At 45.3% G+C, this 25,730-nt stretch overlaps 1 protein-coding gene and 1 pseudogene across 1 annotated transcript in view; both read right to left on the bottom strand.

Moving 5' to 3' along the window:
- LOC109615482 (zinc finger protein 501-like) overlaps positions 1–25,730 on the bottom strand; it is a 1,152,720-nt gene that overhangs the window by 882,763 nt on the left and 244,227 nt on the right. The gene's annotated exons all lie outside the window — the stretch shown is intronic.
- LOC117595243 lies at positions 9,976–11,766 on the bottom strand (annotated as a pseudogene).

Genomic DNA, 25,730 nt, shown 5'->3' with positions numbered 1-25,730 from the left:
TCGGGCGTGTTACCCATATTTCCGAGCCAGTGTCTATGCTCATTTCTGTTAATCACCAAGAGATTATCCAGTTCCAGCCCTTGAACTCGCCACAGGTTCCCGTTGTACTCGGCCACTCATGGCTCTGTCGACACAGTCCTCTCATTGCCTGGTCCACCTGTTTCACCATGGGTTGGGGCTCGTTCTGCCATGCTCATTGCCTGGTCCACCGGTTCCACCACAGGCTTCATCGTCTCTGCAGGCAGCGTTCAGATGGATTCAGGGAAGTTACAGGTTGTCGCGATCTGGCTTATTCCTGGGTTTTGCCAGTTTTTTTGCCAATCAATGAATACAGCACTGTGGCCGCCCCCCTCACTGCAATCATCTCCACTGCAATCATGGTCCGGTTTGTGTGGTCCTCTGCCATTGACCGGCTTTCACATCTCTCAGACGGCGGTTTACCTCACGCGGCCCGACAGTTCATAGTGGAAGTTGACACTTCAGATGTGGGAGTGGGGGCGGTCTTGTCAGGGAGGTCAATTGTGGACAATAAGATGCATCCCTGTCACGCCGACCCCCCACTTTGGAGGAGAACTATGACATCGGGAACAGAGAACTCCTGGTTGTGAAGGTGGCATTGGACTAGTTGAGGCATTGGCTGGAAGGGGCAGAACAGCCCATATTGGTATGGACAGATCACAAGAACCTGGAGTATCTCTTGTCTGCTAAGAGGTTGAATGCCAGACATGCCAGTTGGGCTCTGCTGTTTGCACATTTCCTCTCCAGGGTGCACAGCCCTGCCCAACGCACACAACCGGATACTGGAAGGGGTCCAACCAGTCATCTGTTTGTCCCTGACCAGGCTTGCACCCCAGTGTTTGAATGGGGTCATTTTTCTTCTCTCTCCTGCCATCCAGGGGCACGTCGTACGTTGGCATTCATCCGTCCGCGCTTCTGATGGCCATCCATGGGGAGGGACGTTCCTGCTTTTCAGTGCCCAAAATAAAACACCCTGACAGGCCCCCAATGGTCTCCTGCAGCCTCTGCCCTTTCCCTGTCATCCCTGGTCCCACATGTCTTGTGGCTTTGTCATGGTTCTTCCGCTGTCTGGTGGCAACACCACTGTTCTGACAGCGGTTCTCCAAAGCTGTCCATTTCATTCCTCTGCCCAAACTCCCATCAGCCAAGGAAACTGCTCTCCTGATGCTGCTCCACGTTTATCGGACTCATGGTCTTCCTTCTGATGTTGTGTCTGTCCAAGGTCCTCAGTTTGCCTCCTGCTTCTGGAAAGCTTTCTGCTCCCTGATTGGGTCAACAGTTAGTCTGTCCTCTGGGTTTCACCCCCAGACCAATGGTCAGGTGGTGCATGGTCTTGTCCAACCCCACTACCTGGTCAAAGCAGCTCCTTTGGGTGCACAATTACCTTCCCTGCTCAGCTACCGGCCTTTCACCGTTTGGGTGGTCTCTGGGTTATCAACCACCCCTGTTTCCCGAACAAGAACCGGAGGTGAGAGTGCCATCGGCCCAGGCCTTTGTTCGACTCTGTCGCAGAACCTGGAGTCCTTCATCCGTGACTCCTCCCGTTATCGGTGACAGGCTGACCACCAACAGACTCCAGCTCCTCGTTACCGTGCTGGACAGATGGTTTGGCTGTCCACTCGAGATCTGCTCCCAACCAGGTGACCTCTATGTTCCCGTTACCTCATGTCTATATACAGTGGATATAAAAAGTCTAATAATGATAAAATTCCATGTTCTTGTGACGTAAAAGAATGAGACAAAGATCAATCATGTCAGAACTTTTTCCACCTTTAATGTGACCAATAACGTGAACAATTCAATTGGAATAAAAACTGAAATTAAGTTTGCTAACCTTTGTGACACTGGGAGAGGACTGTTCTGTTGTGTTAGTAAGACCCTGCCTCAGTTACTCCTGGGAGGATTGTTTTGTTTTGCCCTTTTTGGTTGTCACTGACTGTATAATTTTAGGCTGTTTGGCCAAGCTTTAATCGACCTGAACTACAACAACTAACCCAGCTACGTCACTGTTCGTTACAATGTGGAAAATAATACCCAAAGATTGTAGTCAAAAATGAACTAAAGAGTTAGACACTGACAACCCGGTAGTGTACCAGTGTCGAGAAATGAAAGGCAAAATGTTTTCCAACTAGAACAACCGGTCCAACCAGGAGTTTTAACCAGATGGGTAAAAATTGTGTTCCTGTCATGAAACACACTGGGGACAGGTTCCAGACACACAGCATAGATGTTTTATTGGTTCAGTACAGACAATCCAAAGGGCAAGGCAGGCTATTCACAGTCCAGACAGGCTAAGTCATAGAATGGATGATCCAAAGAGAAAGCAGAAGTTCAATACTGGCAAGCAGTTCAAGGAAAAGGCTAAGGTCCAACTACTAGTAGGCAAGATCCAAGAATAGTCAAGCTCAGTATGTCACACGAATCAACAATACCTCACAAAGAAACAGAATACTGAACAGAACTATGTAGAAAAACTAATTACAAACAGGAGTGTAGAAACAGGTGAAACAAATGGAGATATTGAAAGACTGTTATGAACTCCGTGGCTCTAGCGGTGTAGGGTGGATGGCAATTTTTTTTTTTTATCTTGCCTGCCTCAAGATTCGCTTAGCTAACTTCTGACCAATACACAAATACAGTGGGTGTTCGGCTCAGTTCTAACTAGTGTTTTTAGACAAAGTTTTCCTACAGGTTGTCTATGCCCAAGGGCGACTTTTCCCAAAAAACTTTTCCCAGGTACAAACACAACACATGGGTTAAACTGGGACTAAACAGCAAATAATTAACTAGACAACACCAAACAAAACACCACAGCAATACATAGAGTACTCACATGAAACGGGACAAAGTGAGAAGTATTTGCTAAAACTACGTGGTGTATGAATGAACAAATGTGTCTGTCGATCAAAAGAGTATGTATGAGTTTTTGTCAAAATCAACTTGGGATGCACATACAGGGTACCTGCATGTGTAACAAATTGATGACTGAGCATAGATATACAATACTAGATCTGAAAACTAAAAAACTTTAAAATAGAAAAAATACAACTACAAGAAATTATAACAAAACATGAGAAAACAAGAAAATGTATAGTCCCTTTCTGTCATTACTATCAGATACAGATGTCAGAGGGACCGGAGAGAGCACACAGTAACACACAGAGCAGGTGAATAGGTAAGAAAATACACATTTAATGGTGAGTACTAGACATTTATAGTAATGGACATGAATATGTCAGTGATCTGAATTAAAGATCTGGTACTGAGGAGGATTAAAGAGATCCGGTAGAAATCCTATAGGTCTTTAGTTTGATGGCCCATCTGTGTTGGAAAATACAAAGCTATACTCAATGCTTTCATACAGCAGACCTAGTACAATGAAGAATACAAGTGATTGTTTTAGCGTATTTGATTTTAAAAATAACAAAATGAATGTAATAATATTAGCAAAGCCAACAGCACATAAGCAGAGTGTTAAGGAGTAAAGTGAAATCTCTATATGTATTGGGTTTTGTTTGGTTTTGGTTTTGGGTTTTGTTTGGTTTTGGGTTTTGTTTGGTTTTGGGTTTTGTTTTGTTTGGTTTTGTGTTTTGTGTTTTGTTTGGTTTTGGGTTTTGGGTTTTGTTTGGTTTTGGGTTTTGTTTGGTTTTGGGTTTGGTTTGGTTTTGGGTTTTGGGTTTTGGGTTTGGTTTGGTTTGGTTTTGTTTTGTTTGATTCTTCCTGTTATTAAACATGGATTATTTGAACAACTTCAACTCTGCGCCTGTGTCCTACCACAACCTCGTACATGACATATGCCTTCTTTTTGCAGCTAAATAACACAATTTGAAAACCTTTCAGAAAATATATAACCGATTAGCTGATAGTGGTTGATGGTACAATCAAATCAGCCTAGTGACATAATGCAGGTGGTTGAAGTTTCCATTTTATCCAAATAGGCTGAATATATCCATCAAAATAGAACAGTAAACCTGAATGTGCTTTTGTGAAAACAGATCCTAGTCGAGGATTGAAAAAAGCTGTTTTAAAAGAAGGAATGAATACCCCATGGTAGCAAATGAGAGTTATGCACAACGAATGGAAGAAGAAAGAAGAAACCGCTGGTCAGGGAGACAACCAGCATAGTTCACCCAGAGGCAGTAGTGTATCTACTGTATAGACAACAAGTAAGGACCCTGACCAATCTACAATGATAAAACGTCTCACTGAGGTACTAGCATGGAAGGCCTGAAGGAGCAGTAAGACAGCATCGGGCAAAAAACGGAAGCAAAAGTCTCCACTAATGGATGAAAGTGGGAAATACATATATTTTTTCTGTGAGGATAAAATACAAGTCAAGGAAAGGAAGCAAGGAGGATGCAGCAGTGCAGGTATTTTGTCTTTGTATCCAGGCAGTTACACTCAAAAAAAAATGTCATTGAATGAACATGATTTAATCATGCCACCTTTATTCCATCTAAACAAACCAAGTCAAGTCAATTAACCTTCATCATGTTATTTGAACACAGCATACATGTGTTGGTTAAACATAATAGTAGTATTTGCATTCAACTAATTTGCATCTTGTTGAATTTGTATGTTTGTTTTTAGTTAATTTAGTTAAATCAATTTGAGTTTATTCTACATTTGTCAAATACTTCAGTAAAACAAAATCCCACCGTGACAAATCAACTCATATAAGATTTGTCAGTTATAGTAATGTCAGTGTTGTTGAATGAACTGATGTCAATCTTGTTGGTTTAATTAGTGTGGTTTTCATTACTATGACAATAATGTATTGTACGCATACAAAATGACAACATGTAAATCCATTTACATTTTTATTTATGCAACATTTGGCTATATAAAACATATTGCCTGCATTGCACACAGCCAATTGTAGCAAATGGCTACTGACTAAATGGGAACAATTTACCACATAATATAACAAGATTTTCTGATACTGATATCAGAACAGTGACTAAAATCCTGGTATCGGCAAGTACTGGAGTTTTTGCACCAATCCAATACGTAATTTAGCAAAGATAGAGCATTTACTTAAAGTAGATACATTTTTTTTTCTGTTACACTCACTGTCAAACTACATAAAAGAACGTTCTATGGCATTGTGTATGATCACAAGAAGTTTAACCTGGGCCACATAGAACAATGATACAACAATACTATCTCATCCATTACAGGTGTTAAAACATAAAATGTAAGCATTTTTAACACACTGGTATGGGATCAGCATGTGCCAATACTCAAGTTTGGGTATCGGAATTGGCAAGGGAAAAATTATATCGGAACATCTCTAAACTTAACAGCTTCTTCTGGAGAAGTACAAACATGTTTTTCACATAAATAGAAATATATCAGTCCTGCTAAAATATTTTTTTACTTGTAAACTAAAAGTCCTTGTGAAAACTAGAAAAACAAAAACTGCCTTGTAGACTTCTACTTTAAGCACATTTGCTCCATGAGCTTGTTTTTTAGGAATTGTGCCTTGGACAACAACCTCCGCCCATCCAGATTCATGAGAATCTTCTGCATCACTTCGAAAGTGCATTTGAGGTCTGCTGGGTAACTCAGGTTCAGACAGTATATTAGTCCAAATAACAAAGCACAGGCGTCCCCGATGTTTCCTAATTCACGGAGGACCACCACACCTTCGATCACGACACCGATGTCCTCTGGGTTACCTTCAGGCTCCGCACCCTCCTTCAGTATGACATACACCCCCATCACAGTTTGCTCCATGGAAGCACTGGCCTCGAGGTCTGTGTTCTGTGGGATGTAATAGGTAAAATATTTTATGTGTGCTTGAAGCTATGACGTCAATTTAAGCTCTGCACAGAATAATTAAAATGGTCAGTCCAAACTTACACATTAAAGCACTTATCATCATCATCTTCTTCCGCTTCATCCGGGGCCGGGTCGCGGGGGCAGCAGTCTAAGCAGGGATGCCCAGACTTCCCTCTCCCCAGACACTTCCTGCAGCTCTTCCGGGGGGACACCGAGGCGTTCCCAGGCCAGCCGGGAGACATAGTCCCTCCAGCGTGTCCTAGGTCTTCCCCGGGGTCTCCTCCCGGTGGGACGGGACCGGAACACCTTCCCTGGAAGGCGTTCCGGAGGCATCCGAAACAGATGCCCAAGCCACCTCAGCTGACCCCTCTCGATGTGGAGGAGCAGCGGCTCTACTCCGAGCTCCTCCCGGGTGACCGAGCTTCTCACCCTATCTCTAAGGGAACGCCCAGCCACCCTGCGGAGAAAGCTCATTTCGGCCGCCTGTATCCGGGATCTTGTCCTTTCGGTCATGACCCAAAGCTCATGACCATAGGTGAGAGTAGGAACGTAGATTGACCGGTAAATCGAGAGCTTCGCCTTGCGGCTCAGCTCTTTCTTCACCACGACAGACCGATACATCGACCGCATTACTGCAGAAGCTGCACCGATCCGTCTGTCAATCTCCCGTTCCATCCTTCCCTCACTCGTGAACAAGACCCCTAGATACTTAAACTCCTCCACTTGAGGCAGGCACTCTCCACCAACCTGAAGTGAGCAAGCCACCCTTTTCCGACTGAGGACCATGGCCTCAGATTTGGAGGTACTGATTCTCATCCCCACCGCTTCACACTCGGCTGCAAACCGTCCCAGCGCATGCTGAAGGTCCTGGTTTGAAGAGGCCAACACGACAACATCATCCGCAAAGAGCAGAGACGAAATCGTGTGGTCCCCAAACCTGACACCCTCCGGCCCCTGGCTGCGCCTAGAAATTCTGTCCATAAAAATTATGAACAGAACCGGTGACAAAGGGCAGCCCTGCCGGAGTCCAACATGCACTGGGAACAAGTCTGACTTACTGCCGGCAATGCGGACCAAGCTCCTGCTTCGGTCGTACAGGGACCTGACAGCCCTTAGCAAAGGACCCAGGACCCCATATTCCCGAAGCACTCTCCACAGGATGCCGCGAGGGACACAGTCGAATGCCTTCTCCAAATCCACAAAACACATGTGGATTGGTTGGGCAAACTCCCATGAACCCTCCAACACCCCGTAGAGGGTATAGAGCTGGTCCAGTGTTCCACGGCCCGGACGAAAACCAGACTGTTCCTCCTGAATCCGAGGTTCTACTATCGGCCGTATTCTCCTCTCCAGAACCCTGGCATAGACTTTCCCGGGGAGGCTGAGAAGTGTGATCCCCCTGTAGTTGGAACACACCCTCCGGTCCCCCTTCTTAAAAAGAGGGACCACCACCCCGGTCTGCCATCCCAAAGGCACTGTCCCCGACCGCCACGCGATGTTGCACAGGCGTGTCAACCAAGACAGCCCCACAACATCCAGAGACTTGAGGTACTCAGGGCGGATCTCATCCACCCCCGGTGCCTTGCCACCGAGGAGTTTCTTGACCACCTCAGTGACTTCAGCCCGGGTGATGGACGAGTCCACCTCTGAGCCCTCATCCTCTGCTTCCTCAATGGAAGATGTGACGGCGGGATTGAGGAGATCCTCGAAGTACTCCTTCCACCGCCCGACGACATCCCCAGTTGAGGTCAACAGCTGGCCACCTCTACTGTAAACAGCGTTGGTAGGGCACTGTTTCCCTCTCCTGAGGCGCCGGACGGTTTGCCAGAATCTCTTCGAGGCCAGCCGATAGTCCTTCTCCATGGCCTCACCGAACTCCTCCCAGGCCCGAGTTTTTGCCTCCACAACCACCCGGGCTGCAGTCCGCTTGGCCTGTCGGTACCCGTCAGCTGCCTCAGGAGTCCCACAAGCCAACCAGGCTTGATAGGACTCCTTCTTCAGCTTGACGGCATCCCTTACTTCCGGTGTCCACCACCGGGTTCGGGGATTGCCGCCTCGACAGGCACCGGAGACCTTACGTCCACAGCTCCGAACGGCCGCTTCGACAATGGCGGTGGAGAACATGGTCCACTCGGACTCAATATCTCCAGCCTCCCTCGGGATCCAGTCGAAGCTCTGTCGGAGGTGGGAGTTAAAGATCTCTCTGACAGGAGACTCGGCCAGACGTTCCCAGCAGACCCTTACAGTACGCTTGGGCCTGCCGAGTCTGTCCAGCTTCCTCCCCCGCCATCGGATCCAGCTCACCACCAGGTGGTGATCAGTTGACAGCTCCGCCCCTCTCTTCACCCGAGTGTCCAAGACATACGGCCGCAGGTCAGATGAAACGACAACAAAGTCGATCATCGACCTGCGGCCTAGGGTGTCCTGGTGCCATGTGCACTGATGGACACCCTTATGCTTGAACATGGTGTTCGTTATGGACAAACTGTGACTAGCACAGAAGTCCAATAACTGAACACCACTCGGGTTCAGATCAGGGGGGCCGTTCCTCCCAATCACACCCCTCCAGGTGTCACTGTCGTTGCCCACGTGGGCGTTGAAGTCCCCCAGTAGAACGATAGAGTCCCCAGTTGGAGCACTTTCCAGCACCCCTCCCAGAGACTCCAAGAAGGTCGGGTACTCTGCACTGCCGTTCGGCCCATAGGCACAAACAACAGTGAGAGACCTATCCCCGACCCGAAGGCGCAGGGAAACGACCCTCTCGTTCACCGGGGTAAACTCCAACACATGGCGGCAGAGCTGGGGAGCTATAAGCAAACCCACACCAGCCCGCCGCCTCTCACCATGGGCAACTCCAGAGTGGTGTTGAAGTATAACACTTCCCCGAGTTGGTTTGTTGGAAAGGAGAATAAAACACAGGGAGTCAGGGCAATTACCGTAGTTATACGTCCATTTATTACAGAAGCTTCTGGAGACACGTGTCGCCGCACAATGTCTAAGGATCAACATTCAAAACATCATTTTTATACTTCTACTACGCCCAAAAGATAGAGGCGTTAACTTACAAAGTGTGTGCCATTGGCCCAATCCCAGTTTTATTCCTTATAGGATAACTGCAAGTATCCCCTTGCCCCCCTTTCTGGTTTCTGTCTTGTCTGTCCGACTATGTGTGTGTGTCTCTGACCTGTGACCTGTTTCTCACAAAACAGACATACTAAATCTTTCTCTCCCCGGCAACTGCTTAAACAGGGTTTCCTATTCTCCTACTTGCTCCTTCAGTTTCGGTTCATATTACAGACCTTTAATATTTTGTTTCATTGGTTACAACAGCTTATAACAGTTCACTAACTTATATAATCAATACATCTACAATTCCCCCTTTTGATCTCTCCCCAGAGAGATCACCCCTATTCGCCAAGCTCCAGTTCTCCCGGGTCATGCTGCTCCAGTAGAGGCATCAGCATCCCTGGTGGCGGTCCTGGAGCCTTCTCAATGGCTGTAGAGATCACTCTCATGGCAAGCCCTCTTATGCATGGGATACAACAACACCCACAAGTAACCATTATAGCACCAAATGTAGAAAGCGATAAAAGAACAGACATTATCAAACCTTTCCACTGGCCGAACATCGAGGTCAGCCATTCCTCCAGCGGATTATCTATCCCAGAATGCTCGTATGCGACCCCTTGACATAGTCCAATTCAATCCCCCAAATTTCCTCAAACAGGTGTCCTCAGGTGGGGTCGCTGACCTCTTCGCTGGGGGAATGAAGACCCGATGCCAACCTGGGAAACCTGTATCAACACACAACACACATATCATTATTCTACCAATTCCCATATACTACTTCATTCTACTATCATCTCCCCAGACCTTTCTCTGTAACCCTGTCATCTTGGTACGAGTGGTATGAGCCACTCGGTGTCCTATACCCCCTTTAGTTACAGTATTTTTCAGTTCTTTCCCCTAAGAGTCTATTCCCCTGGCGCCGTCCTCTGTCTCCTTCACTCGCTCGTGGTCCTGCTGTGTCCTGTGGTCCGCTCCTGGCACCGGTCCGGCTGGTGTTGGTCCTCCTTCCGTCCACGCTGGGGAAAGCTCCTCCTTTCCGGTTTGGATGAGGTCCGTCAGCGACCTCCCTGGCTCCTGCGCTGGTGTACACTGGCTCCAATGGTACCACGTCTCTCCTTTGTCCCTCAGGCGGACCGCATGACTCGTTCTCTCCACCACCTGATGAGGACCCGTCCACCTTGGCTCCGACCACTTTCGCTTGATGACCTTCAGCAACACCCACTCCGCCTGGGGCAGGTTCTGGTCCAGCGGTTGCAGGTCCCTCCGTTCTCCGACTCTGTTGGTGAATTCTGAAACGAGAGCTCGCAATTCATCAAAATACACTCTGTGATCGTTGGGCCACTTTCCCCCTCCGGGACCGCAGGCCCCACGGCTGGTCCTGGAAACTGTCTCCCCGTCAGCAGCTCTTATGGGGTGAACCCAGTGGTCTGAATTAACGAGCATTGAATCGTCATGAGTGACAGTGGCAGTGCATCCACCCAGTTCAATTTAGTCTGTGCACATATCTTAGCCAACTTGTTTTTTAAGTTTTGTTTCATCCTTTCTACCTTTCCCTGGGACTGTGGATGGTACACAGTGCCAAAAGCATGTTTTAGGCCCAATAATCTTTCTACCTTCTGTAAATCACTGTTCTTAAAGTGAGTCCCATTATCTGACCTAATTTTCTCTGGGAAGCCGTGTCTGGGAATGTACTGGTTCACTAAACACTTGATCACTGTCTGACTGTCCTCCCTTCTTGCTGGCCAGGCTTCTGGCCACCCTGTGAACATGTCCACACACACTAACATGTAACGGCACCCCCGTACTGTTTCCCCCATGTCAGTGTAGTCTATCACTATCTCTTGTCCAGGTCTCGTCGTCATGGGGAACGCCCCCATCTCAGGTTTGATCGTCGGTTTTGGATTGTGGTGTGTGCAGATGGTGCATGTCCTAGTGTAGTTACGTACCATGTCTACCATAAACGGGTTCCTCAACATCTGTGCTGGCCCTACATGGCCCAACCCGTGGGCTTCTGCAAATTTATCTCCCCGCATGGCTGGTGGAAGTATTACTCTACCGTCTGGCCCTCTCCAGAGCCCGCTCGTCTCTGTTGCTCCTCTCTGTTGCCAAATTGTTTTCTCTTGTGGGGAAGCCCCCTTTTGATGTCTCACTAGCTCGTCTCTCTCAGAGCCTTCTCCCCCCTTTTTCTGAAACAGGACCCCGTTCATGACTCATCCTGTTTCAGAAAAATCTAGAAAAAAGGTGTTGTGTAGTCTGGTATGGCCAGATCAGCTGCGGTGGCTAGTTGTTGTTTCAGCAAAATGAAGTCCTTGTCGGCCGGGCAAGTCCAATTGAGAGTGGCTTTAAGTTTACGCATTCCCTGCTCCTTAACTAGCGCTCTAATTGGCTCTGTGAGCCCTGAATAGTTTGGGATGTAATTGCGGCTGTACCCCGTGAGCCCTAGGAATGATAGCATTTCCTGAACAGTAGTGGGTTTAGGATGGTGGAGGATGGTTGTGCGGTGAGCTGGGGAAAGCCCCGCTCCCTTCTGCGAGATTACTCTGCCCAGAAAGGAGACCTGCGTCCTTACCAGCTGTAGCTTTCCTTTTGACACCTTGAACGCTTTCTCAGCCAGTCTGGTGAGGACCGTCATTGTAGCTTGGATGCAGGCGGCCACCGTCAGGGCCGTCAGCAGCAGGTCGTCTACGTACTGGACCAAAGTTACCCCTGTTGGCAGGCAGCATCACTGCAGCGCTTCTCTCAGTACCTGGTTGAATATGACAGGGGAAAGCGCGAACCCCTGTGGTAGTCTCGTGTACCTCCATTGCCGACCCCTATGTGTGAAAGAAAAAATATCACGAAGTTCCTCTGCTAGTGGGAGACAGAAAAAACATTAGCCAGGTCAATGCAGGTGAACCATTTTTACATCTTACAGCTGTGTGAGTACCATACGTTTGGCGCCTGAGGGAGTGTCCAATCAGTGCATTCGACCGCCCTTTTAACCATGGGCCCCAGGTCTTTTGCTTGGTGTTTAGGATGCAGTGCCAGTGACACATGTGGGACGGACTCCTCCGCCATCATGTACCACTGATCCTGCTCCTCTGTCAACTGTACATCTGCCGCTACCCCTTCAGGGCCTACATATATGAATTTAGACCCGACCTGCCACGTGTCCCCACACACTACATCCCCAAACCCCTCTCTATACACCTCATCGCCCTGCCGATCATAAAATAGGGTTACATGTGGGGGGTCTGGCGGAGGAAAGTACGGCTCGAGGAGGGAGATCCACGGCCTCCACTTGAAGTCGATGTCCCGTCTGGTAACGTGACAGTTAGTCCATCTGGAGAACACAAGATATTAGCCCCCAGTTTTATCAACAAGTCTCTCCCCAATAAGTTCACTGGTGTGTTTGTCGACACCACATACGGATGGCTGAGGGCCTGTTTACCCAGTATGGTTTTAAGAGGAAATGTCACTGGCAAAGTCTGTCCCACTCCTTCAAACCCCACAACTTCCACTGTCTTGGAGGATAGTAGTCCTGTGACGGGAGGGGCGGTGATGGTGGAAAACGTGGCACCTGTGTCAACCAGAAAGGAGAAGTCCTTCCCGTCGACATTCAGGGACAGCATAGGATCTGCCCTTCCCCCGCTGTCCCCTCCCCCCCCTGTAGACCGTCACACCTGGTCCCACCCTCCCTCATAAGAGAGTGGGTATTGGCCAGGTGCACTAGGTGGTGGGACGGCGTGTGGGTTGGGAACTGGAGCTGCCCCTTGGTTTGGGAATCCTCTGCCCCCTCCAGTGTTCTGTGGGCAGTTTCTGGACCAGTGGTTCGGGTCACCACACGTAAAGCAGGCTCCGTATGGGACTTGGGCTCCTGAAGCCCCTCTGCCTCTACCCCGCCCCCTCCCCCTACCATAACCTCCCCTCCCTGATTGGTAGGGCGCGGTGAATGCCCCCCGGCCACCGTGAGGTTGGGGTGCCCATGTGGGAACAGGGTATAAATCGGGTGTGTCAGGTTCTCCTGAGCCTAGGGCTGCCATCTGTCTGTGTTTCTTTTTCCCTTCATTGAGCCTCCCTTTGGCTTCACCCAGCTGTAAGCGCAACAGGTTCTCTTCCAGTCCCTGTATCTGTTTGTCTTTCTCTGTCTCCTCATCTTTTGCCCTCTGTAAATGATGTACTATGTGTCTTTCCCATACGTGTGATTCACTATCCGGCAAGTCAGGATTTGCCATCATTGCCTCCTTTATTTTCTCTGGAAGTCCCTCTAAGACCACCCTTCTAAACCACTCCTGCTGCAGACCCCCCTTCCCCGGGTGGTGCCCTGTGTGTTTGGCCCATGTGTCCTTACATGCTTCTAGATACTGTCTAGGGTGTTGCTCTTTTTCCCAAGGTAACTTGGGCATCGGGGCCCCAGCGGGCAAGGGAAATCGTTCCCTCAGGGCCGTGGCTATGCGCCCGACCACCTGACTGAAAGGAGTGTCGTCAGGGCTCCGCCTAGTGGCGGCCCCTTTTTCTATCTCAGTCATAGCCTGGGCGGACATGGCTCGGGCGACTACTGCCCTCCAGTCCCCCAGTGCCAACATTTGACCAGCTGTGAGTTTATCTAATTGTGACAACCATAGTCCACCTCCCTCTCCCATCGGGGGTAATTTATCTACCAGTGCCTGTACGTGTCCCAGCTCCAATGGTTTATATCGCGGTTCTCCGCCTCCCACTCTAAAGAGAGGCAGCTGAAACCCAGCACAACCAGCTTCCCCTGCTTGTGACCGCGTATACATTTTATTTTGAGTCTTTTGAATTGATTCTACTGTGTCATGGTGTAGTTTATGTTCTGGTGGGGGCGTACGCGGCAGAGGGTATACGTCTACGTCTCCCTTACTCCCGTCTCCACTACTGTCTGTGTCGGGGTCTTCGTCTGAGTCAGTCCATCTCCCTACTGCTTTGCCCGTGAGTACCACCCGTCCTCTATGTGAATTCCCTTTTTTCTGCCTAGTTCTGGTCCTTCTTACTGTGTCACTATCGTCCGACCCCAACCTTGAGTCCTCACCTAACCTGCCTTTAGTACGGCCTGATCTTTTCTTTATGGCCCCTGTAATCTCCTCTTGCTTATTCTTTCCTAGTCGTCTCCCCTTCTCGCTCCTCTTTCTCTGCCCTTGCCTTGAACGGTTTCACCTCCCCCTCAGTGTCTGTCTCGCTCTCTGACTCCGCCTTCCTACTTAATTTTCTCTTATCTTGCTTTCCTGTGAATTGAGTTATGGGCTTGCTGTTCTGTGTGTCTAAAGACAATATCCCACTCTCTAAACATAACGCTGGATATAATGGTACACGGTACCATGCACCACCAGGTCATCTTCATATGCTGGGGGTTCTATCTCTCCTCCCTTTTTCTCCTTAATTTTCTGTCCCTTTTTCTCTTTGTTCACATGGTCTACGCCCTGACACCACACTGCTAATTTACACCATTCTTTTCTGTGCTTTTCCCATTCCTTCTCCTTTTCTCTATATCTCCCTCTCTTGACCAAATTGGCTGTTTCCTTCTTGTCTCTAACTCTATCTCGATTTTTAGAACACTCCTTCTCCTTATTCCACAAAATAACATGTAATGGTCTCCTTTCCTCCATCCTTAATCCTGCCTCACTCACCACTTGTCGCAATTTCTCTTCTATCCCTTCTTTTTCTTTCTGAATTGGGTCCATCCTGCCTACAACAGTCATTACATTTGCCACCTGTATCCCCAATTGTTTCCACTTCCCAGTGCCTGGACACCGCCCATCGTCATCAACTTCTCTCTCACACTTCCCGTCCATTTCAACCTGACTTACGTTACCGGGACTCAGAATAATTAACAAATGATTAACGGGTTCCTGACCCAACACTTTTTGGGACTTGAACCCAGTTCTCTTATACAGAATTTGGGGAGCTCTAAAACTCCCCGGGACTCCAACCCAGATACAGAATTTGGGGAGTTCCAAAACTCCCCGGGACTCTAACCCAGATACAGAATTTGGGGAGTTATAAAACTCCCCGGGACTCTAACCCAGATACAGAATTTGGGGAGTTATAAACTCCCCGGGACTCTAACCCAGATACAGAATTTGGGGAGTTATAAAACTCCCCGGGACTCTAACCCAATACAGAATTTGGGGAGTTCTAAACCTCCCCGGGACTCTAACCCAGATACAGAATTTGGGGAGTTATAAAACTCCCCGGGACTCTAACCCAGATACAGAATTTGGGGAGTTATAAAACTCCCCGGGACTCTAACCCAATACAGAATTTGGGGAGTTCTAAACCTCCCTGGGACTCTAACCCAGATACAGAATTTGGGGAGTTATAAAACTCCCCGGGACTCTAACCCAATACAGAATTTGGGGAGTTCTAAACCTCCCCGGGACTCTAACCCAGATACAGAATTTGGGGAGTTATAAAACTCCCCGGGACTCTAACCCAGATACAGAATTTGGGGAGTTATAAAACTCCCCGGGACTCTAACCCAGATACAGAATTTGGGGAGTTCTAAAACTCCCCGGGACTCTAACCCAATACAGAATTTGGGGAGTTCTAAACCTCCCCGGGACTCTAACCCAGATACAGAATTTGGGGAGTTCTAAACCTCCCCGGGACTCTAACCCAGTACAGAATTTGGGGAGTTCTAAAACTCCCCGGGACTCTAACCCAATACAGAATTTGGGGAGTTCTAAACCTCCCCGGGACTCTAACCCAGATACAGAATTTGGGGAGTTATAAAACTCCCCGGGACTCTAACCCAGATACAGAATTTGGGGAGTTATAAAACTCCCCGGGACTCTAACCCAATACAGAATTTGGGGAGTTATAAAACTCCCCGGGACTCTAACCCAGATACAGAATTTGGGGAGTTCTAAAACTCCCCGGGACTCTAACCCAGATGAACCTTTACACACAATAAATACTTCGAGGTGCCCCTAAGTCCTCGGGACTCTAACCCGACTGGTTGCCGAGACTCTAACTCGCAACTCTCCACCGTCCCCGTCGGGAAGTGGCGTAGGGTAGTCAACCCTAGAACGATTAACGGGCCTCTAACCCGACTTACAGTGAGACTCTAACTCACACACCGGTAGCGGGCCTCTAACCCGACTTACAGTGAGACTCTAACTCACACACCGGTAACGGGCCTCTAACCCGACTTATAGTGAGACTCTAACTCACAGACCGTTCCCCTGACCCCCTGAATTTAAACCAGCCTCCCAATACGTTTTCCACAGGTCCACAATTTAGTTCATAGCCAATATGCAGATTTAGATATAACAGGCTCTGCTTACCTTTATCATGAGCCGGCTCGGAACCTGTGAATCTCGCGTAGGTTGTCTGGACAAGATCGAATTCCTTCTCCTCTTTCCAATCCCGGACGAGCCCCCAAATTGTTGAAGTATAACACTTCCCCGAGTTGGTTTGTTGGAAAGGAGAATAAAACACAGGGAGTCAGGGCAATTACCGTAGTTATACGTCCATTTATTACAGAAGCTTCTGGAGACACGTGTCGCCGCACAATGTCTAAGGATCAACATTCAAAACATCATTTTTATACTTCTACTACGCCCAAAAGATAGAGGCGTTAACTTACAAAGTGTGTGCCATTGGCCCAATCCCAGTTTTATTCCTTATAGGATAACTGCAAGTATCCCCTTGCCCCCCTTTCTGGTTTCTGTCTTGTCTGTCCGACTATGTGTGTGTGTCTCTGACCTGTGACCTGTTTCTCACAAAACAGACATACTAAATCTTTCTCTCCCCGGCAACTGCTTAAACAGGGTTTCCTATTCTCCTACTTGCTCCTTCAGTTTCGGTTCATATTACAGACCTTTAATATTTTGTTTCATTGGTTACAACAGCTTATAACAGTTCACTAACTTATATAATCAATACATCTACAGTGGTGAAGAGTCCATCCTCTCTCAAGGAGTGTGGTTCCAGAGCCCAAGCCGTGCGTAGAGGTGATTCCGACTACCTCCAGTCGGAACCTCTCAACCTCACGCACTATCTCAGGCTCCTTCCCCGCCAGCGAGGTGACGTTCCACGTCCCTAGAGCTAGTTTCCGTGTCCAGGGATCGGGTTGCCTAGGCCCCTGCCTTCGACTGCCGCCCGATCCTCTACGCACCGACCCCTTATGGTCCCTCCTGTGGGTGGTGAGCCCACGGGAAGGCGGCCCCACGTCGCTCCTTCGGGCTATGCCCGGCCGGGCCCCATGGGGAAAGGCCCGGCCACCAGGCGCTCGCGTGCGAGCCCCAACCCCGGGCCTGGCTCCAGGGTGGGGCCCCGGCTGCGCCATACCGGGCGACGTCACGGAACTCAAATAATTTTTCATCATTAAGGGGTGTTTTGAACCGCTCTTAGTCTGACCCGTCGCCTAGGACCTGTTTGCCTTGGGAGACCCTACCAGGGGCATATAGCCCCAGACAACATAGCTCCTAGGGTCACTCGGGTACTCAAACCCCTCCACCACGTTAAGGTGGCAGTTCATGGAGGAGTAAAGCACTTATGAATATTATAATTAATTTATACCAAGTCTGTTCTGAAAAAACAAATTCCTTTTACACACTTAAATACCTCAACTTAAAAGCATTAATTTCTCCTCTGAATTTATCATACCAAGTAGGGATGTAACAATACACTCAACTCACGACGATTTAAAGTTCACAATACGATTTTCTCACTACTTTTAACGAAATGAAATGAAAAACATTCCTTTTTTATATAAATTGTGCAAAACGAGATGTGTCCTCTTACCGAAAGTGCAACTGAAATAGTATTTTATTGCTAAGGCCATATGGTTACATTTAAATTATTGAAAATTAACTGAACTATTTTTCACCACTCATTTGCTTTATTTTAACAACAAAAAGAAACAGAAGGGTTTTTAATATTGAACGCAACCCAAGCTTACGGAGCAGGACCCAAATGCAACACCAAGTCCCTTATCCAAATCTGGCACATAGACTGTAAAAAAAATGGATGACGCCCTTTCGCTCTTTTCCATTGGTGAAAACTGAAGCCACCAGTGTCCCGATACGGCGCTGACATCTTGGACTTGCATCTGCGCAGATAGCGATCTTGGGACCAGTTCTGCGCAGTAGTTATGCGCAGTAGTGAGCAGGAAGTAAAGCCGTAAAGCCGTAAAGCCGCGAAATCAACGGCCCCACCCCTGTGCCCCGCCCTCACTCTTCCTCGCAGAATGCGCATACCGTAATCAATCGCAAGTCCAAGTACAGTACAACCTTTGCTTGTTAAACCTAGACAATATGTTATAGCCTAACTTACATCATGTTTAACCTTAATTTAGAATAGGCCTAATACAAAAATAATTGGTAACTTCTAGCTAACGATCACCTGCTAGCTATTAACATGGCTATTAACGAGGCTTGTTGTCTTTTAGCTAACGTTAGCAAGCCCATTAAATTTATTTACTAATTAAATAGCTTATAAATTTAACTTACCGAAAAAAATGCCATATCGGTTAGTACAATGTACTGCAGAACAACCCACTATGTCCGTGTGAAATTATTATAGAAATTTTAGAAATTTAGAGATTAAATGTAAAGCTCCAATCTCCTCAGTCTTCCGAATGTCGCTTCAGTGGCTCCTTGGCTCAGATAGCTGTCAATCACAGCTGTGAATCACGACGTCACACCACCGTTTTTAGAGCATTAAATAACTAACTAAAACCAACTTATTTTAAAAACAAAATCTTGAATTTACATTAACGTGATACAAACTACAGTAAATGACAGAAACCAGCTTCGGAAAAAAGATATTTGAAGGGTAATTTCATTGTTTAGTTGGTCTCGCGTCCCATTGAATAACGGGCGGGGTTTATGACCTATACTAGGACCACTCACCAGGGGGCGATCGAGACGTTTTGGCTTCACTTTTCAGGGCTTGTGCGGCACGCTTGATCTGGCTACGGTGTCTTAAAGCGCAGAAAGTCTCCTGTGTCTCTTTAGCCGCAGACCGTTACACGTCCCGGTGTTGGAATCTTTTCCATTGAAATACAGTCACACGGAAGACCATTTAGCCGTGTTTAAGCAAGCTAAGGTTACCTGCTGTATGTTAACAGATGTTAAGAGTCAAGCCGTAGGCTGTTGCATCGCAATTTCTTCTTCTTTTTTTTATTTTTTATCTCAACCGGTTGTAATCTTAACACATTTAAATTGATTTTTTAACTGATTCACGATGCATCGTTACATCCATAGAAGCAAGTAAATACGTGCTCTTTCCAACTGGTTTACAGCTTCTTTGCCAAACATACGTAACTCACCACATAATCCTCGAAAGTTATTCGTGGTCTTCGTTCAAGTAGATGCACAAGTACTTGAGGACACATGCTCGTCTCGTTTGAATTGTGTCGTCCTGAGGGGAAAAAAAGGAAACTCCTTTAGGCAATGTTCTTTATTTTTGAGAGCATTTTTAAAAGGCAAAACATGGTGCTTTTTGAGTCCTACCCAAAAGGTTTACCATGGAATTTTATCCTTTACTTTAAGCTTATCTCAGCTGACATAATATAATAGCAGCTGCACACCATAGGTATAAAGTAACAAATTACTTTTTGTCATGTTACTGTAATTAGTAGTTTTGTGTACTTGTACCTTTTAGGTACGTTTTAAAATCTGCAATTTTACTTTATAGCACATTCGTTAGAAAAAGTAGAGTAGAAAAAAATTATAACTTTACAGATTGAACAATACTTTGTATTGGGTCATTTACAGGTGCTAAAAATCACAAGTTACACCCCAGTGATGCATATCTATCTTACAGTGTATTGCCTGTAATAGACAGCACTTAGCACTATTCCAGTTTGCAAAAGCAGATCACAAAGCAGGGACAGAATCAGAGAAGACAAACTGCTGAGCACAGGAACAACATAGTAACTAACTAGACTTCCTTTAGGGGAATAATAATAATAACATTTTAAATAGGAATATAAATTTAACTATCAAATGACACTTTGTACGTCCCACAGTGTTTTAGATGTGGGTCTGTTTTATTTTGTTAAATTTAAATTGAGTAGATTTTTAGATGGGTAATTTTACTTAGGTAACATTTTTACTTTATGGTACCTTTAATTAAGTAGAATATTTTAGTACAGTTCCCAGCTGGGCTGCACACTCTGTTGTAAAGAACATTGTACTATATAAAACAGTGTATAAGCATAAATCAACACATTTCAAGACAAACCTTGGAAATCTCCACCATGACATTTCTTATTTTTCTTCCAGCTGCTCCACCTTTGCATCGAAATATCTCCATCAGGCGTGGAGAGTACTGGTCGAGAGCAGCACAGAATGTAGAAAGTAGAGGTAAAGTGGATATGCGATGGAATTCCCTATCGATCTGGAAGTCATTAATGCACATGTCACTAACCCTGTCAGAACAACAACAGATTAAATACATTTAAGCACACACAGGACAATCACCTCTCTTGCAGTGAACAGAGCTGGCCATCTGCTTTTGAAGTCTGCAATCAAAGGCTCTCCTTTAAGGATTTCTTGCCTCCTGTATGAGAAAGTCTTCTCCATTTTCAACTTCACGATATGCTCATTGTTCCTCTTTTTGATTTCTGAAAGCAGTGCGACTCTGTCTTTCTCCAGACTCTCAGTGGTTTCTCCTTTAGGATGCTGCGGACAGTAATTTACTTCTGCCCTTCTTGGTTTTTTCACATTCGACGCTGCCAAACGCTTGTCTTGGTTCTTGTTTTTTAGTGAATTTATCGTCACTTCAGGGCATCCTAGGCCTCTCAGTTTGGACCGTAAGTTGGCCATTTTGTATTTAAGGCTAATCTTCCAGCCATAACAGCCATTGAAGGATCCTTGCTCACTCAGACAAGGGTGCTTTTTTACAAGTGCTTCTGCAACGTCATTAAGATCATTGTCAGTTGGATAGACTTTCAATTTAAGAATTTCTTCAGACAGTCGTTCCAGAATGTGAGATTTCAGCTTTGGTGGCAGGCTCAAATAAGTTCCACTTGCATTGCATTCAGCATTGGCAGTTTCCAGGTGTAGTTCAGACTCATAGTTGAATGGAGGGACTGTAAAGACACTTGGCCACATCCACAGCCGTGTAGATGGCGATGACCCCGATGATGAAGCAGGCTCTGGACTGCTAGAGGTTGAAGCATCATGGAGTCATCTACTGAAGAACTTTGCAAGTAGACCACCTGTAAAGTCGCTTTATCATCAATTTCATATATCACAGACAGATTTATGAACTCCATTCCAAAATCAACATCTTGATATTGAAGACGAAAGTCTTGCTCTATACCATATAGTCTGGTACAATTCTTCAATGGATCCTGGTATCCCTGGTGGCAGGATTAGCTTTCTGGCATCATCTTCACCCAGAATGATCCTCAGTCTCATATGATTGCTCATTGTGGAGACCTGAACACACATAAAAAAACAAAAAAAAATCCTTTATGACAAACTGTGCCTTGTAATGTTAAATCTTTTTGACAGGTGCAACACACACGTCTTTAGCAGTAACAGAGTAGGCTGTAAGTTAATTTGCCTATGTCCCTCCTTCAGCAGGAGAGAGACTAACATCTTTGGGGAAAGGAAAACCTAACACTAGGGCTGTGCAATTAATCAAAATTTGATTTGATTATGGTTTCGCCTCCCAATGATGACAAAATACGAATAATAGAGTAAAATTATTTAGCTCATTACGTTTTGCAAGTAAACTCTTATTTTCTCTTGTGTTCTGAATGAAAAAATATATAATAAAATAAATAAGTTTCAATAGGGCAAATTAAGGCAAAGTTTACAGTTGTATGTGTTTTTACTGTTGATTTTTTACCTGTCCCACAGTTTAAGTTCAATAATTGCAAAATCTTTCCAGAAATGATGGTGATTTCAATATAATTTTTTTAAGATAATTTTTTGGGCATTTGTAGGCCTTTATTTGGATTGGACAGCTTAGACTTGAAAGGGAAGAGAGAAGGGGAATGACCTGTATCGAGGAGTAAACCTCTATATATGGGCGCCCGCTCCACCAGATGAGCTAACCAGGGGCCCATGATTTCAATATTGACCGAAATAATCGTGATTTTATTTTTCCCCCCATAATCGAGCAACCCTACCTAACACAGTAGTATACAAACCCCAACACAAGAAACTGTAACTGTAAAACGCAATATGTATGTTACTGTAACTGTAAAACGTACATGATTGGATTGATTGTGAGAAAATACTTACAAAATTCCTTATTACTCCCATTTTCTGTGCAAGTTAGGGTGTCTCTTTAGAGAAACCAGACGAAGGCCTCCCACTGAATAGGCAGCTAACGGGTAGTCATCAAATAGTTCCCCATGCTCAATCAGAGCCACCTATTTCACATGTGATGTGTCCAGTTCAAACGATCTAAAATGCTCTCTATACCAACTGGAGAACTTTTTCACAATAAAATGGATCTGACCTTGCAAAACACAAATCTGCAGAATTTCAGCTAACTCTGGCATACCAAGTATTTACCCATGGACAAGAATCATCCCCTTGTTGAAATTCATACCATTGTATGAAACACAGTTTGTAATGTGGACATCGTTCTCTTCTGGTAGTCGTTGCTTAATAGCAGCTGCAATGTCACTTTGCAAAACATCTACTGGTACTGATGAGACACGTGTTACCGCCAAAGGTGTCCTATGATCAAGAGAGTGCAAGTCAGAGGCAATCACAAGCTGATGTTTTCTGGCAAGTGTGAGAGGTGTGTTTTTAAAACAGTTGGTATGGCGAGCAATCTGTTTTAAGACACTATGTTTTGCCTCAAATCTTAATGTCCATGTATGGACAAGAGGGCCAAAAAAACTAATCAGAACAGCATAGTGCTCCAAAAAATGATGTTTAGGGAGAAGATTGTTGTTGGGAAAAAGCTCTTGGTATCTCTGACGATGTTCATCAATTTTGCACTCAAGGTAAGATATTGACTCAGCAGTGTGGACAGGGGCTACAACAAGCAACATGCCACACAGGTTCATCCTCCGGCACAAGTGGACCAATGATTAGAGGTAACAATCGAAGCAGAGCCCAATTCTCGTGTGCGTTTCAACCAATGCTTTTTTTTACTGAGAAAGTCTGAGGTATGGCGTGAGGTCTATTTGTTTTATCTGCCCATTTATACTCAAAAGTCTGGATCAAATTGTTAAGTTTTTCTGAACTGAAATACTTTTTTGAAATCAAAAGAGAAAAACAATACGCTAGCTCTACAGGTGTTGTGCCCTCAAATAGATCATGGGCAAGATCAGGAGGGTAGCCTGCCTCAGTTACTCCTGGGAGGAGTATTTTGTTTTGCCCTTTTTGGTTGTCACTGACTGTATAATTTTTATTAATTCAATAAAGTTTTTTTTTTTAACACTCACTTAGGCTGTTTGGCTAAGCTTTAATCGACCTGAACTACAACAACTAACCCAGCTACGTCGCTGTTCGTTACAATGTGGAAAATAATACCCAAAGATTGTAGTCAAAAATGAACTAAAGAGTTAGACACTGACAACCCGGTAGTGTACCAGTGTCGAGAAATGAAAGGCAAAATGTTTTCTTGTCAGAATGAGACCAACTAGAACAACCGGTCCAACCAGGAGTTCTAACCAGATGGGTAAAAATTGTGTTCCTGTCATGAAACACACTGGGGACAGGTTCCAGACACACAGCATAGATGTTTTATTGGTTCAGTACAGACAATCCAAAGGGCAAGGCAGGCTATTCACAGTCCAGACAGGCTAAGTCATAGAATGGATGATCCAAAGAGAAAGCAAAAGTTCAATACTGGCAAGCAGTTCAAGGAAAAGGCTAAGGTCTAGCTACTAGTAGGCAAGATCCAAGAATAGTCAAGCTCAGTATGTCACACGAATCAACAATACCTCACAAAGAAACAGAATACTGAACAGAACTATGTAGAAAAACTAATTACAAACAGGAGTGTAGAAACAGGTAAAACAAATGGAGATATTGAAAGACTGTTATGAACTCCGTGGCTCTAGCGGTGTAGGGTGGATGGCAAATTTTTTTTTTAATCTTGCCTGCCTCAAGATTCGCTTAGCTAACTTCTGACCAATACAAAAATACAGTGGGTGTTCGGCTCAGTTCTAACTAGTGTTTTTAGACAAAGTTTTCCTACAGGTTGTCTATGCCCAAGGGCGACTTTTCCCAAAAAACTTTTCCCAGGTACAAACACAACACATGGGTTAAACTGGGACTAAACAGCAAATAATTAACTAGACAACACCAAACAAAACACCACAGCAATACATAGAGTACTCACATGAAACGGGACAAAGTGAGAAGTATTTGCTAAAACTACGTGGTGTATGAATGAACAAATGTGCCTGTCGATCAAAAGAGTATGTATGAGTTTTTGTCAAAATCAACTTGGGATGCACATACAGGGTACCTGCATGTGTAACAAATTGATGACTGAGCATAGATATACAATACTAGATCTGAAAACTAAAAAACTTTAAAATAGAAAAAATACAACTACAAGAAATTATAACAAAACATGAGAAAACAAGAAAATGTATAGTCCCTTTCTGTCATTACTATCAGATACAGATGTCAGAGGGACCGGAGAGAGCACACAGTAACACACAGAGCAGGTGAACAGGTAAGAAAATACACATTTAATGGTGAGTACTAGACATTTATAGTAATGGACATGAATATGTCAGTGATCTGAATTAAAGATTTGGTACTGAGGAGGATTAAAGAGATCCGGTAGAAATCCTATAGGTCTTTAGTTTGATGGCCCATCTGTGTTGGAAAATACAAAGCTATACTCAATGCTTTCATACAGCAGACCTAGTACAATGAAGAATACAAGTGATTGTTTTAGCGTATTTGATTTTAAAAATAACAAAATGAATGTAATAATATTAGCAAAGCCAACAGCACATAAGCAGAGTGTTAAGGAGTAAAGTGAAATCTCTATATGTATTCAGGGAATGTTGAGTAAATTAACAACTGTATTTCCTCATACTGGTCATGTTATACATCACTAAAATTTGTGAACTGAATGGAATGCTGCAGAGTGAGTTGTTACTGATAGTAGAGTATCAGCACTCAAATAAATATAAGCTGCAATAGAAGTATTTTATTTTTTGTTTACTGAATAAGAAAGGTTTACTTCTTATTGTACATTAACACATTACATTCATGTTTTGTAAAATAAACTAACCTGCAACCATTTTAACCTCGCAAAGCTACCGGATACGTCAAGCTTACATAGGAAGCTGCACAGATAATACTGATCCAGGATCAGTTTAGACATTTATATCATAATACATAACATTACAGGGAAAGTGGGACCTGATCCTAGATCTGTACTACTCCTCTGAGATGCTGCCTTTATGAGAAAAGAACCTGGGGTCACCAGGTATGAATGACCAGAGTAAAGAGAGTCAGGAGGGAAGTTTTAGGAGTGTCTGAGGTGGATGGACCGGGCTAACAGGTGATGCTACAGTGACCTGAGCACCCAAAGAATAGTCAATTTCTACACAGAACATGGTCATTTGTGGGTGCTGACAACTGTGGAGACCTTGTGGAGAATGTGTTCTGTAGTCTTTAGCCCTAAACTTAACTGGTAATATTTTAACCTAATTCTTATACTATGCCAAATTGGGAGTTCTCCCTGAACATAACCCCTAAGCTGGAAAATCTCATATTTCCTAATGGGGATCTAGTGGGTATTTTTTCATGTTTTAACGTCTTTATGGGGACCCCCACCCTCTACACCTGAGGTGACAGCAGCTCCTGTATTCACACCTCTGGTGTTAGGGTAGGAGATGACATCAAAGCCCAGATCTGAAATAAACTGTTCTGTAGATTATGATCATGTGTTTACTCCCTTCTGTGTGA

Source organism: Esox lucius, chromosome 11 (assembly GCF_011004845.1).
Source record: "Esox lucius isolate fEsoLuc1 chromosome 11, fEsoLuc1.pri, whole genome shotgun sequence".
NCBI lineage: Eukaryota > Metazoa > Chordata > Actinopteri > Esociformes > Esocidae > Esox > Esox lucius.
The sequence above is the reverse complement of the archived record's forward strand: the minus strand, read 5'-3'. Positions and strand labels throughout refer to the sequence as shown.